The sequence below is a fragment of the Crassostrea angulata genome, chromosome 5, assembly GCF_025612915.1.
Source record: "Crassostrea angulata isolate pt1a10 chromosome 5, ASM2561291v2, whole genome shotgun sequence".
NCBI lineage: Eukaryota > Metazoa > Mollusca > Bivalvia > Ostreida > Ostreidae > Magallana > Magallana angulata.
The window spans coordinates 18,871,934-18,888,639 of record NC_069115.1 but is presented as its reverse complement, the minus strand read 5'-3'; positions in this window follow the sequence as shown (position 1 = coordinate 18,888,639).

Genomic DNA, 16,706 nt, shown 5'->3' with positions numbered 1-16,706 from the left:
TTTTGTTCTTATATGAAAAACCCTATCGATTTTTTATCGAAATAAAGTACATTGTACTCCCCTTCAGAATCCGGTGTTTACTACACTGAGTAAACATGTGGAACATTAAATTTTATTAATGATTGAATTTATGTGCAGTATGGACGTATTACGCAGTAATAAAATCACATAGGAATGGTTTTGCCTCAGCTAGGTTTTGACGTAAACCTACGGTGAAATATACTGTTGTGACATCTGTATAGGCGTCCATGACAACATCCTTTTAATAAGACTTGTTAAAAACACGATACCTTTAACGTCTTATGAGATGTGAACTAGACTTCATCAAATTCAATCATATACCCTAAAATATACCCCCAGAAGAGACCGTCTAGTTGATGCTTAAATGAAAAGAAGCGACTCCATTTTTGATATTCTAACATCAGGTAATTTTAATACATTAGGGATCTTTGCATGGTGTAATGTAAAATAAGGCTGGAAATATTGTTCGAATACCAAAGCTTATATTTTGTAGAATAAGTAGCATTACATGCAAGACAGATCTGTAATGCGATTAGTATTATCTAACTTCTGTCAAAACTTTTTGGCTATTTATTTTGCAATAATATTGGTATCGTAATTTGGCACTGTATTTTTTTTTTAGAGTTCATCAATTTTTTGTTTTTATTTTTATTTTATTTTTTTTGGTTTGGAAATTGTCAGATGTAATAACAAAGAAATGATGAAAATTAACAAATAAACATAAATAAATATTAATCATCATTTGATCGTTGTTATTGGCGACAATCTTATTTTACTTAATTCTCTTCACAAGAAGCATGCACTTTGTAACTCTGCCTAACGGTAGCGAAATCTGTTTAAAACTAACAAGCAATATCATCATAGAAATACTAAAAATGATCTCGATTTCCAGAAATTCTCAATGACGATCAATATGATTCTTTACATGTATTTTCATATCAATCGATATATTTTTAACAATTTCTTCCCGACTTAGTGCTTTTCAGTACTTTCAGTACTTTGATTAAATATTCTATGGGTATTTCATTCCAACCAAAGGAACCAATTATGGATCTAGAGTTCTTGATAGTATTTGGTTTATAACTTGAAAACGTTAAAAAGTTTGATATGGCCGTTACGGGATTTTGACATTTTCCTAAAAGTGTTATTTTGTTCAGGTATTTTGTAATATGAGAGCAAATACTAAACATAAAGACAGGTACCCACTTTCATTTGTTTGAAATAAACAATAAATCAATTTGCATAAAACTAAAATACATAGTAAAACATTGTTCTATATTATTGCTATTAACAATTTTAAAAAGTTTTAAATAGTTATGTTCTGTGCTTTTTTTCACCACTTGTTTTTAGATACCTGTATTTATTTTCGTTTTCGTTGTTAACTACTTTATGTCCAATAGAATCATGCCTTTAAAAAGTATCATAATGTGAAAAATGTTTGTCTCTATCTGTCAACTTTTTATTTATAAGTGAGCACACGGCATTGATAAAATTGTTAAGCATATGAATATACAACATTGTTTTGCCGTTATCTAATACAACAACTCTGCTTGCTTGTAGCTCACATCTGATGCCAAATCATAAAAAATGCAACAATAACTCTCTTTAATCTTAATATCTTTAATTTTGCATTAATTTTAAAGCTTTATATAGATCTTAACAATGATTCTTATACATATACATGACCCAAGACGTTTGTCTATGATTTTTTAAAGGTATGAATTCTGTAGTCATTTTTTTTTTGGAACTAAATGAAATGATAAGTCGTTAGCTTGTATAGTGTTACATTACTTGAATGTCTGGATAGCGCTGAATTCATATGTTCAAGCTTAGTGCGCAAAACGGTTAGCTGCATGCAGGTATCTAATCAATTTTCATAGTTTAATTACATGTTCGGACTGTATGTTTAATCGAATCTACATAGGCGTTGTAGATCATCAAAATGATAAATTATTCTCAAAAACAAAATGCCTCCTTTAAGATCCATGTATCTTTTTTAGCTTTCAATAATTCACATACTCATCGCATTTATGACAAACTTTCACTGAAAGACCATGCGAAATATTGCCTGATGTTTAAATACCTTATAAACTGTTAAATCCTAAGTTTCATGTTCTGATGCCCGAAAGCGCACAAAAACTGTCAGATATTACATGTATCTGCAAATGTATTAAAGGTTGAAACTTGAGTGCCACAGTTCAAAAGTTCAGGAAAATCCTTAACTAATTTTTGAGATTCTTCTGGAAAGGTGAAGGAATATTAAGTAAAAAAAATTAATCAAATTGTGCAATATGAAGGAATATTTAATTTAATGAACTAGTGATTATTAGATACATCTATATTTTGTATAAGTAATTGTTCCTTCGCTGAATTCAATAATTGCTGATTCAAAATATAGTTGTATCTAAAATCACCAGTTCATCAAATTACATTAAATTGATTTATTAATTATTATGCACTATTTGATTCAAGTTTGTTTACCTGATATTCAATCATTTTCCCGAAGACGTTCGAAAATGTATAAATCTTCGGCATCAATGGGACCGATACACCCATCCTTGTGAATGCGCTTAATTATGCCGATGACTGATATACAAAAAACCTTGCAGATTCTTATATCCAATTATACCAATTGAAATTAATTCCTTATATACAAGTTAAAGGATGAATTCACTTGTTACACTTTAATTGTTCTAGCGTGCTATATATTAAACACGCAACTAACTCTATCTCTCTCTCTCTCTCTCTCTCTCTATCTCTCTCTCTCTCTGTAATAGTTGATAAAACATTGATGATATATAGTTCAATAGTTTAATTCTTTGGCTCTTGTGTGTTAACATGGTTAAGTGAACAATGTAGTTAAACTTATGGCAGAGTGTAAAATTCCCTTATCAAACCAGTTCAATTTGTGTTACATGTAGCCTTTAAATCGTTCTTATATTTTCGCAGATCAATACCGTTACGGACATGCAAATTTATTTTTCTTGATGTACATGATATAACTGCAAAAGATATGTACAAAAGGGTCTTTTGAAGATAACTTTATATATTGATTTTTTCTGTTGAATGCATATAATCAGTTTTTCCACTTTAATAATGACAAGAGCTTGTTCAAAGGCCAAATATATGATCTAAATAATCATATGAGTGCACCTAACTATAATTCTCTCCATTTGTGGGGGGAGGGTGTTCCAAAGAGAAGGTGTATCTCACAATCTGATTCTTGAAAATAATGTTTTTAGTTATTTACGAATGTGAGGAAATCAAACCTGACACAAGGACCGATAAGATCCCGAGTATCGTACGTATAAGATGTATCAAAATATAATATACATGTAAATCACGTATCAGATGCTCTTTGTCTTTGTTCTCAAAGCATAACTCTGAACGGAACTATCAAAGTAATACAATGTTATTATTTTTCCCTGATTAAAACAAATTCCTTTTTTTCCAATACGTATATAAAAGTCACAAACAATGTATACTTCTACGGATTTCTTCCAAAGCATGTTTACAAGAGAACAATTTAATGCTATATTAGATCTTTTTCGAATATTGGGAATACGTTCGTCTTTTTTTTATATACACAGTAGGTCATGAATCTTACAAATTAAGTTTTAGATGCATTATTTATTAAATATGTACAAGTTTTAGCATATGTGATGCAGATAGCATTTCAAAACTCCGGGGCTGATACGCTGACACAAGTTATCAGCTATAAGACTGACATGGATCCGTATCTCAACCCTTGCGGAATCCCTTTGCCTTTTTTCGTTTCGGTTTTTATGCTAGTTTTTTTAACTTTAAAGACTAGTATATTTGCACCCACTTACAAGAACGACGTCAAAACGTCAACGAATAAACATTTGTAATTCTGATATAAATAGTTAACATTATTGCAATCAGTCTGCTTGTTATTAAATTGGACACGTTAAAAGCCATTTACATGTTGTAGTTATATACTTACTTCATTTAGTACATGGTAATAGGTCTTGCCACTACTAATACATGTACTACATGCAACTAGGTTTTAGACACTGAAATGCGTTACATGTATCACTAAAACAATAGTTTTGCACAAATTAATCTTCATAAATTATTTAACAAGTCATACATGAACAAAACAACGATCGATGTAATTGACATTTTCATACATTATTTGCAGGTGATAAATTTAAACAAATATTAGAAGTTGACAGTTTTATTATCTGTTACTGAAACTTCATCCCGTAAAAATTTATATGCAGAGCAAATAAAGTGCAAGACATCTATCTGCGTGATATTGTGTGTTGGATACGTTGCTTCGTTCAAGTTGAAGATTGCATTGATGCTTCTGTTTGGCATTCTCCTCTCAACAGCCAAGGATTGCTGGCATGGAGGGGTTGACGCACACATACATGTACCGGTACGAAAACTGGAAACATCCAAAGAAGATTATCCATACCTGCCTACTGTAAACCAAATTAAAAAAAAAAGAAAGTACACTTCATTGTCAGAAAATTTGTACAAAAACATTAATTGTAACCCAAGTATTCCTTTTAGATTAAAAAAGTTGAATTTTCTGTTTTGTGTATTTAAACAGACCTTAAAAATAATGTTGCTTGTGTTCACAACAATTTTATGTTGTTAATAAAAAAATAGATTATTCATGTTTTACAAATATTCGATACAATGTTTCATGAACTTTAATGTTAACTTTACCTAGATAACCCGCTGTTCAATATCTTTATCCCAAAGACAAAGGGGTGTACATACTGGTTGTGATAGGGTGACTGCAGAAAAATATAAGAGACAATTTTCAACCTATTACATATTTAAAAAGATTTTACTTGAATGATACAAACAATGTTTACATTTAGATACTATTTAAAATGAAGATTAATTTAAATTAATGATATAGTACTAGAATAATTTATTTATTGAACATTTACGAAAAGTGGTCTGATATTTGACCGAGTAAATATGAAACACTAACTTTTTGATATCATAGTGAATTTACTTAAATATATATTTTTACAACTGACTATAGGCATATAAGAATAGCTGTTGAAAAAAACAGACAGTGAAAACCAGTTGGTTTCTTGTTTTACTGTTCTACACCACATTATAAATGTAATGCATATTTATTTTTGTAATTCATGATATTAAAATTTCAAATTGTTTAAATGTTTCAAAGACCATTGTTAAAACGCGCAACGAAAACAGCTACAGAAAAACAGCGAAGTGTACATGTATTTCACTTACCTTGTATTTAGTTCCATCAGTTTTCTGTTTAATTTGAAACTAGGAATTTTGTGATTTTATACCACATTGTATGTCATCCTAGATGCCCGATATGATGATTTCAATCGCAGATATTTTTTATCAGAAATTAAATTAGATATAAAAAGGCTAGTTCAGAATTAAATTTAGATCCAAATCGAGCCACTGGATCCTGTTTAGAGAATATTTACTTTACATAAAATACAGATATCAGATATTTCAAAGGTTCCGTATTCTTTGGTTTTTTAAACCAAAATGAAAAACAAATTATTTCGGGCATTCAATTTTATAACATTTTAGATGGATAAAAATGGCGGAGTTTTTTTTATACAACAAATCAACAACAAATTTGCAAAATTTCTGAAGATAAAAATCAGCGTGCTTTTTTTGTTCAATAACAGTAACATATCATGATACAGAAAATAACAATGGTTGATGCAACATCAAGAGTCGAAAAACGATTTAGATTAATAAAAAAAGATAAATAAAAAACTGATCAGAATCAATTTTACAGAGAGTAGACTCAAACTAAACCTGGGTATACTTTCGGGTTTATCATAAGTTTACTCCGGGTTTACAAGAGCAGACCCATAGTTGACTCCGAGTAAACCCAAAGTAAACCCACAGTGGACACAGAGAGTAAACCCTAACTGAACCTTTAAAGCAGACCCTACAAGTGTAATTGGGATATGCAAGGCCCAGAAATAACAGACAGCAAGATGGCAAGATAAAAGACAGGTCTGAAACACATTCCATTGCGTAAAGTTGACCCCAAAAGCAAACCACGAGTAAAACCCAAGAAAACCCCGAAAGTAAACCCGGAGTTTTGTTAGGGTCTGCTCTGGTGTTAGTTTGGGTCAGATCGGTTTTTCACTCACATGCATATTATTTGTCGTGTTATTTTTAAAATTTTGAGTATCAAAACAGATTTTATGATGGTTATATATATTATAAAAAGAATATTAAATATCGCATAACCAACTCGAGCCAACGATTCGGCTTTGTTAAATTTGAGCAAAGTTTAATTGAATTGAAAATTAACACAAACATAAGTATAGACATGTGCAATTCCATTTTTTTTTGAATGGGGTTTAGAAAATATTTAATTATCAAATACCAGGGATATCATATCACCTAAAGCAAGATTAAATATGCAGTAAAAAATCGGTTTCGATATCGTGGGTCGTAAATAAGCAGCCAGTCACTTTTGATGGGCGAAAAAAAATATGTAGCGACAATGGAAAAGTCAAAGACCACAGGAGACCATCCATACCAGTTGACTTAAGGTTAACGCAAAGTTAAGAAGATTGCGTCTTATCTTTAAATTAAGGTAGACGGACCTAATTTGCGCAGCTAAAAGGAGTAATTGTTACAAACATCGATTTCTCAATATTGCTGGGGATGTCAAAATTCTTCAGTGAGTTTTATTTTATCTCTTGATATTTATAAGCATGTACATAGATTATTAAGTAGAGTTTGAGCCAGTTAATAAATCATATACATTCCGATTCACATCAATATTCGTATCGAAAAAATATAGTAAAACCGTCCATGTGCTTAAGTCTTTGGTATAATATTTCAAAAAAATGTATCGCAAACTGTACTAGTTCTTTGCTTATATAAATCGACTTCAAAATGATATACAAAGCTTTTTTTCCTGGAGTTTGCGTAGAAATTTTCAATAAACAATTGAAGAAAAATAACGTCTCGTCGCATTTTGAGATGTACCCCTGTAAAAACAAATTCGCTGACATGGTTATTTTTAAATGATAATAATTTACAATCATCATATATATATCATATTTCAATTTGGAGTGAAAATCTATTGCAAAATATTTTATAAAATTATTTTTTTCTTTTGCAAGAGCGCTTTTCTCAAATATGTTCAATTGAAAAAAGAATTAAAAGTAATGCACACAATATTTGAAATGGTCCCTACTAAAACTCTTATTCGATTTTAATGTTATATTTTGTTTATTTTTGATATATTTTTAATAACTAACTATAATTTTCATAAAAATCACTATTGTGGAAGTGAATTGGGTCTACCGTCCTTAATAAGAAACCACCTGTTAACCAGGTGTTGCTCACCGACATTCAATAAAAATCAGACTACATGTACATGGTATACAAAAAAACTTAACAATTCGTAAGATAATTCATAATGTTTATATCTAACAACGAAAAATTGAAATACAAAACCCCGATTATTTTACAGATGTGGTAGATTGGGATTTCGTTTATATCTATTATTAAATGTATTCCGTTCCCGATGTAATTTATTCTGTTTTGAAACGCCCACATTATTCGATAGCTAATAACTTTAATGACAGTTATCAGTTGTTCTGCGCCCTATATAAAATCGTGTAATTCCTTCTTTTATGAGGGAGACAGCTGGTTTCGCTAGATACTTTTTTCCTTAGTCCAAATCTTGTCTGTCTAAACTGGGTCCATGTTAATGTTAAAGTTAAGTTATAGTTTGGGGGAATTTAAGTACTTGCTACAGATTTTTTTTTTCTTATTTTGTTATAATAATTTTAAAAGGGTTGTTAATCATGGTTTTCATTCACTTTGAGTTTGGTTAATTAATCTGGTTTATATTTATTGAGAGTAAAGACGTTTTCATACTGAATTTAGAAATAAGTAAAGTTGAATTCTTAATGTAGAGGTCGAATTCAGTCTCAAAACAAAAATAAACACAACGCGAAGTACAGATAAAAACTCATATGGAACTGACCTGTTACACAGCGAAAGACTATATTTTTTTTAAAATAAAGAACAGACTTTGATGAAATAAGTTTGTACCTTTGTTTGAATCTTTAATCTTGAATTTTTGAGTTCTTAAGAGCACGTATGTAATTGTTTATAAGTAAATCCATAAAATGCAAAAGTAACACATACTCTTATCTTGTTTTTATAATCTGGGCAACTACATATAAGTGAAATTTTGCAATCACTAGAACCATGTGCATGCAACAAGTTTATTTGATTGATAGAAATTAAAACCGTATCACCATTTCGTGTAATCAATTTTTATTCCAACATTATTAAAGACCAGTTTCGTCACGCATAAATTTTCTGTCTGTAATGATTTAAAAAAAAACTGGGTGAAGAAAAACATACAACTTCAGCCAAGAAAAAAAAAATTCTGAAGTATACATGTAGATGGAATTACTATTGACGATCTTCATTCTCTATGGTCGATTACCAATGTTATGCCTAAATTTGTGACTGGTTTTAAGCGTCCCGACCTAGTGACCATATACTGAGAGTTGATCCGTATTCCATCTCCCTTAGCTTGGTCATCACAAACTTTTCATGCGCAGTAATCTGTAATGATTATATGTGTTTAGTGGCAGTCATGTTTTGGTGTCGACTTAAATACTTATGTGGTACTGTATTGCATGAAATTAACCTGGGGAGTTATTTTTCACAACATTCCCTGAAATAAAAATTCTGCTAATCTAACATCTTAGGGAAAACATGTTATTATAACTAGAGCAGAGCTCGTGGCAAAGCCACGAGTAGGTCTTCCGTTGTTGCTGCGGGTTGAAAATATATGTGATATGGTGTCAAACGATTATAATGACTAAACTTTCAGTTCTGCTTTTGTTATAAAAACGTGTTGTGATTGAAAGCCTGTAAAAAAAACATGTTTTGAAAAAGAAAGGAAGAAAATGTTTTAGGAAAACTATTTGTCGAACACAGTTTGCGTAATCGTTTCAAAAATTCTTTAAAAAATGAGATGTTAAATGGCGAGTTAAATTTTCAAAGGGTAGCAAGCATTGTTATAAACAGTATGTACTCATGATTCATGTCAGGAATTGTGGGTTTTTTTTAAAACCGAACACGCCTACAAAACACGTAAGCTTTTCTCTAAGATAACTTCATTATTTCTTTCTCATTTTTTGAAGACTATGTGCAAGTTTAGAATTGTGACGTGCTGACAAAATTTAGTAATTAGTCAAAATTGATGGCATCTGTGAACTTTTCTATAGGGAAATGTGTGTCGTCTGATATTATTTTACGATACGAGTAGACTTGGGCATTCAAAATAATATATAATCAACTGAAAAAAAATAAGATCAGCGGGAGAATTTATGCATAAGCGAGCATCTAAATTTTACACCAGATGGTGTGGTTTCATAGAGACACCGCTATGTAACGTGAATTAAATAACCTTATTTACAGAAATGAATATTACCTCTCTCAACGATGTAATAATATGCAAAATCCTTATCTTTATGTCAGTGGGTTAATTTATAAAATTGAAAAAAAAACTTCAATTGCGCTTGCGTAAATTGGAATTCTGGGAAGGAATTAGACAGTCCGTGTTAGAGAAATTCGAAGAAGTTATGAAACTGGTCAGTTTCTAAATAAAACTGCGCATTGATGTATTAAAAGACTATCATGAGTATCGTCTGTAACCACGGTCCGGAATCCGTATGTGCAGTCATACATTGTATGTATATCGATACACCTTTACCTCCACATCTATAGCCATACAAATGAGGGTGCAACCTTCATATACACATGCATAGTATTATAGTTCTGGAAACTATTTATCTTGTATTTTAATTTATTGGGTATTCATTGTTCACCTAAAATTAGTATTCCACTGGCTGTAGCTAACCTTGTAAGTAAATTAAGTTGCATTACAACCTCATAATACACAACTTCAATTAAAAGGTTGTAACATCTTCTCCTCAACGTGTCAAAGTTTGACTTCCAACTTTCAATTATAATAAATAATGAATTATTCTGTTCATAACTATAGAAGTTTAGTGTGGTCAACAGGTTAATATATTAGCCACATTCTCAGGCAACGATTTCACATCTTTAATGTGAAGATGATTGACTTCGAATAATAGTTTTATTGTTAATAAAAGCACCTTCCAACTGTTACTCATTTACATATTTTCGGAGTTGTGTGCGCTAAAGCGACACAAGACTTTCGGTCGCACGTGGCGATTGAATTAACACAGACTGACCGAATAAACAAACGGGTGGGAAAGTGAAACACGTTGAGGAGAAAATGTTACATATAAAGAAGAAGTCACCAAAAATGATTTTCGACAGATCTGGATAATTATCTTTTCGCCAATTTAAAAAAATCCAGCGCGAGCACTTGTCAGCGGGGCGGGAGGAGGACGCAGCAATGAGTTCGCTTCTACACTCAAACGAACAACCATGTATTAGAAAAACTACAGAGTGATTAATATGTGACCGATAGAATCTAATCTTAAGTTGTTTAAAACTCATGTGAATATTCTTTCAAATAATCATCAAATGCCTCAATTCAGGACAATTCAGGACATTCTTTTATCGTGCTAGCACCTACCGCAAACATGTAACATGGAACTTTGATTATAATTTGAGTTGATTTTTAAACTACCTTGTACGCTATCGTATAATTAAATCAATGCTTAATCAGCTGTACAAGTAAAATAATTTATCTTTTCATCTTAAACCTAAATAATAGTTGAAAACATAATAAATATAGTTCTGTCCGTGCAAAATACGAAACATGAACGCGTTATAAGGTACATGTAGAAGAACACGAGCCGACCGCTGATCACTTGTCCACTCGCGCTATATCTCCTCTGCCATGTGCGAGGGATGATCATCATTTAATATTTTTTTGGGGGGGGGGGGGTGAAAATTTTTTAGATATACAAACCAACCATTAATTTATATCTGACGATGTTTCCGATTTGGAGTAATATCGTTCTTTAATATTCATTTTCACTCAAATGTTAAATTAAATAAATACAAGATGGACAAACTTTTATAACATAAAATTAAAACAGTTCTTGTATTCACGACTATATAAACTCAAACACGTTCATATTCATCTAAGTGTGCGTCGCGATGTGCGAATCTTGTGTATTAGATAACCGCTTACCGCTAGGTAGTGCAGCCGTGGCTGATCTCCTCGGCCGTGGATGAAGGATAGATTACGTAAAGGTACAACGCACAGACATGCACAGCTCAGAACCCAGGACGATTTAAAAAGTTTGCAGTATAATGACTATATTCTATCAAATAAAAGTTCTTTATTTTAAACTTAAAACCCACAATTGATCAATGTCTGATATTGCTTTAGATTGAGAATGACATTGCTTTTATTAATTAACTGAACAATTTCTTAATTGACACCGAATCGTTTAGTCGATAAACTTTTATGTGTAATCAAAACTAAAACAATTCTTGAGTTTGCGGCTAAATAAACTCGTATATGAGAGACGCAACTTTCGTGTATTAGACAACCGCTGACCGCTAGGTAGCCCAGCCGCGACCATGGTGACCGATTTTCTCGTCCGCGGGCGAGGGAGAGTTTCGTTAACTTGGCCAAATTGCAGCGAGTACTGGTAAACAGGTATTTACTTTTTCCCTCACATTATGCAATACCCGAACACAAAAACAGTTTTACGAGATCAATAAAGTCACAAACAACATTTTTTTGCAGCGACGCCCATATCGAAAAATTTACCGTTTTAGAGTTATGAAGCAAAGACTTTTAAGGGCTCTAGACCCCTCATTTTAGGGGCTAGCCCCTTTTTTATTCAATCAAATGAAAGTTCTTAAAATTCTGCACAACTTTTGTTCTATATGTGTCTAGAAAAAAATTACAACTAAAAAGTTATTGAGCAAAGATATAAGCAAAATTTAACATTTTTGGAAACATAAATTTCGATGTAATTTTAAGAAGTATACGTGGGTTAATCAAACATTTAAAACTAGGAAGACAACGTTCAAGATGTCTACATTAAAGATTTGTAAACTAAAACTACTTGCTACGGATCCACTCGGAGCCTTTGCAGGTACACGAGACCCACTAAAAAAAAAATTAAAGGGGAATAACTCAAAACCGGAAGTAGCGATTTCACGATTTTTTTGTGCTATAGTAAGCTATTGTCATTTCCAATAACCCCTGAAAATTTGAATAAAATCTAATAACAAACAAGCGAGATATTACAGTTTAAAGAAACGTCTAGAAGAAAAAGAAGAACTAGAGCAAAGCTCGTTGCAAAGCAACGAGTGGGTCTTCCGTTAATGTCGGAAGTAAAGCTGGAAGTTCCTGTAAGATGCAGAGCTCTTTAACCAATAACAAAAGAAACTAAAATAAAAAGATAAAACTCGAATTATTCCTGGTACGACTTAACAAAATACGAATGATTTTAAGTACGACTTCACAAAAAATTTTCCGATTTCAAGAACAACTTAACAAAAAAAATCCGAATGTGTTACAGTACGACTTAACAATTATTTATGGTACGAGTTAATTTTACTTTTAACATTACGCTATTTTTTAAACCAAGGACGCGGAATCAAAATTTCCGGAAAAATCAATTTTTAAACCCCGATATCTCTGTAATGCATCGTCCGATTTTAAAACGGCTTTCACTGTTAGATCCAGCTTAATAATCTCTACAAAACACATATTCATTTTTGATTTGATGAGAAAATTCATTTTTTCGAAAAATTTGTTTCACTTCCGTTTTCGACCGGAAGAGACAGATTTTCATTTCGAGCCTTATTACAGAGGTAAATCGACCAAATCATAACCATTGAAAATTTCAAGCCTCTATCTTAAAGCGTTTTTGAGAAAAGTCCGGGACAAAATGACATTTTTAATTTTTTTAAAATGACGTCACGTCAAAACGGAGATGACGTTGTCTTTTAAACTTTAACATCTTTGAGGGACGCTAACGTGCAAAAATCTCTAAAAATTTCAATAAAATCGGTTAAAAACCTTTTGAATTATGAAGCAAAAAAGGAGTCAGAAGAAAAGAAAAAGAATAATAATAATAACTAGAGCAAAGCTCGTTGCAAAGCAACGAGTGGGTCTTCCGTTAATGTTGGAAGTAAAGCTGGAAGTTCCTGTAAGAAGCAAAGCTCTTAAACCAATATTAAAAGTAACTAAAATAAAAAGATGAAAAAAATCGAATATTCCTGGTACGACTTAACAAAATACGAATGATTTTAAGTACGACTTAACAAAAACCTTTCCGATTTTAAGAACGACTTACCAAAAAAAAATCCGAATGTGTTACAGTACGACTTAACAATTATTTATAGTACGAGTTAATTTTACTTTTAACATTACGCTATTTTTTAAACCAAGGACGCGGAATCAAAATTTCCGGAAAAATCAAGTTTTAAACCCCAATATCTCTGTAATGCATCGTCCGATTTTAAAACGGCTTTCAGTGTTAGATTCAGCTAAGTAAGCTCTACAAAACACATATTCATTTTTGATTTGATCTGAAAATTCATTTTTTCGAAAAATTTGTTTCACTTCCGGTTTCGACCAGAAGTGACCGATTTTCATTTCGAGTCTTATTACAGAGGTAAATCGATCAAATCATAACCATTCAAAATTTCAAGCCTCTATCTTAAAGCGTTTTTGAGAAAAGTCCGGGACAAAATGACTTTTTGAAATTTTTAAAAATGACGTCACGTCAAAACGGAAGTGACGTTCTCTTTAAAACTTTTACATTTTTGAGGGACGCTAACTTGCAAAAATCTCTGAAAATTTCATTAAAATCGGTTTAAAACCGTTTGAGTTATGAGGCAAAAAAGGAGTCAGAAGAAAAGAAAAAGAATAATAATAATAACTAGAGCAAAGCTCGTTGCAAAGCAACGAGTGGGTTTTCCGCTAATGTCGAAAGCAACGCTAGAAGTACATATATATGTACGTCTAAGAAGCAGAGTTCTTAATCTAGAAACAAAGAAACCTAAGTACAAAATGATAAAAAAAAATCGAATGATTCTTGGTATAACTTAACATGATCCGAATGTTTTTAAGTACGACTTAACCAAAAACCCTTAACCATTTCAAGAACGACTTAGCAAAAAAAAAAACAATGTGTTTAAGTACGACTTAACAAATTTGACTTCATTTTAGGTACAAGTTTACTTTACCTTGAACTAACATCTTTTTTCTTAACCCAGAATGCAAAATTAAAATTTATGTAAAAAATCAATTTTGTTTAAAACATAATTCTGAGCAACTTTTCCTCTTCACTGCTTTTCAAAAGGTTGACCTTTCGTACTGTGTGCTCGTTGCGTCATTAATTGTCAGAAACTTATCGATGTAAAGTTTACTTTACTGTACTTCTGTGAATATTTTCTATGTAAAATTACTATGAACCAGACAACATTAAAATAGTGAACATTTCAAAGGGCCCCGCTTATGTTATTTCAGAGAATTCTGCTTTGACCTTGACCTATAACTTGAAATTTTTCCAGCTGGCATAGAACTTTTAATTCAATTTCATTCCCCCTAACATACATGCATTTTTGTTCAATCTGACCAAGATTAAGCATATTTGGAAAATAATCTACTATTTAAAACTAATTTTAAAAAGATCTGCTATGACCTTCACATTGACAGACTTGGTTCAAGGTCACTGCACGCCATTAACCAATAAACTCTGTAAAGGTAAAATATTAGCCAAATAGGGGCTAAAAGGAGAGTATATCTATGCTCTTAAAATATGGATTTTTGTGTGATCTGATATGACCTTGACTCTTCATCTACAAATATCATTCGAGTTCATTGCATATATTTTGAACAAAGGCATCATGTGGGTGAAGTATGAGGCTGAATGGAGCAAAGGGAGAGAAGATATACTCCGGACAAGGATTTTTAAAAATATAATTCTGGTATGACCTTCACAGTTTCTTTTCACTGAAAATAGGTTCAAGGTCACTACACACCCTTTCACCCTTTACTCAAAAGCTCTGCTTATGTGAAGTCTGAGCCAAATAGGGGTTAGTAGAAATTATATATGCTCTCAAAAAAGGATTTTTGCATGATCCGATATGATCTTCACCTGTTACCTAGAAATTTCATGCAAGTTCACTGCACATTGTTTAACCATAGAGACACTCTGTGAGTATTAGCCAGATTGGACCAAAGGGAAAAAAGATATGCCCCAGACAAGGATTTTATATATATAATTCTGCTATGACCTTAACCTTATACCTAAAAACATGGTTCAAGGTCACTGCACATCCTTCAACCAAAGGAACCCTGTGGATGAGGTATGAGCCAGATTGGGCCAAGGGGAGAGAAGCTTTGCTCCTGTCAAGCCATCTCGGATGGACAGACGGACAAATTGATCACTAGAAGGCGCCCGCATAAACATGCCTTTTTATCTAATTTAAAATAGTATCCATGCTATCTGCCCATGGTGAATAGTCATCAAAACCATTCATCAGCAGAATTTGATTTCCCTCCTTTTTAAGGTGGTATGGGACATCTGTCAATATTAATGTGGATTAAAGTACTATATAATTGAAAACTTTTCACCGGTTTAGAATTTTCAAATTTTACAATATTTAACCAAAAAATAGCTTTTAAAAATATTTGAAAAGGTAAAAATTGTAAAAACCCCAGCGGGATTCGAACTCATGACTTACAGGTTCCTAGTAAACCCTCTAACCCACTGTGCTAAGGAGTTAGGTGACCATTTTTGAAAAGAAACTACATGTACTTATATAATTACACTTTATTTTATTGTTTATTTCGATAAACAATACGTCACAACATGGAAGTGTCCCATATCACCTTAAACTCGGAACACCTCTGACCTAATAAGATCACCGCATTAAATACAAAGTTTGATTTAACTCTACTTTGTTTATCATCAAGAAATTCTGCATCCCTGACAAATAAAGTTTTCTGTATAATGAAATCCCAATTAACTGACTATTCGGACAATACCAAGGTTATTGTCCCATTCCACAGCAACTATTTCCCTTGGCTTTGCCTCATTAAATAGTTGCTGTCTTGGGGGACAATAAACTTGCTATTGTCCTCATACCCAGTAAATACTAAATAGGCATATAATATCCCATCCACCTACATTTCATGTTATATAACCTCCCGTTTGTAACCTTCAATTTCACTGTAAAGTCAACATATCTGTCATAGCTGCAAGTTTCACAATTTATTTCTGCTTCTCATGTACTTAAAATTAAGGGCCTTAATATTGCTTACCAATTCCAACAAGAGACATCCCTCTAACTATTGATAATCATTAAAATTCATTTCATGAATCTACGCAACAATGATAAACCTTCAAGTACAGTCACTCTCAATTTTACAAAAATATTGACGGTACTTTATCCGAAACTGTTCCTTGTATCTTTAACTTAGTACACTAACATTTTTATGAAAAGACAGTTTGTCTTAGAATAAGAAAGCTAATGCAATTCTGAGAAAAAGAATACCACATATTGCCAATTCCATTGAGGTTTAATAAAAATATGGCCATTTAAGTGAACCCACCATTTCCAATTTCCTTTAGTAAACACAGATTTACAGGGTTCTCTATAGTAAAACATCTTTATCTGACCTTTTAGAGGTCAACTTTTGTTCAACCACCTTTAAAAAGAAACCTTATTCAATA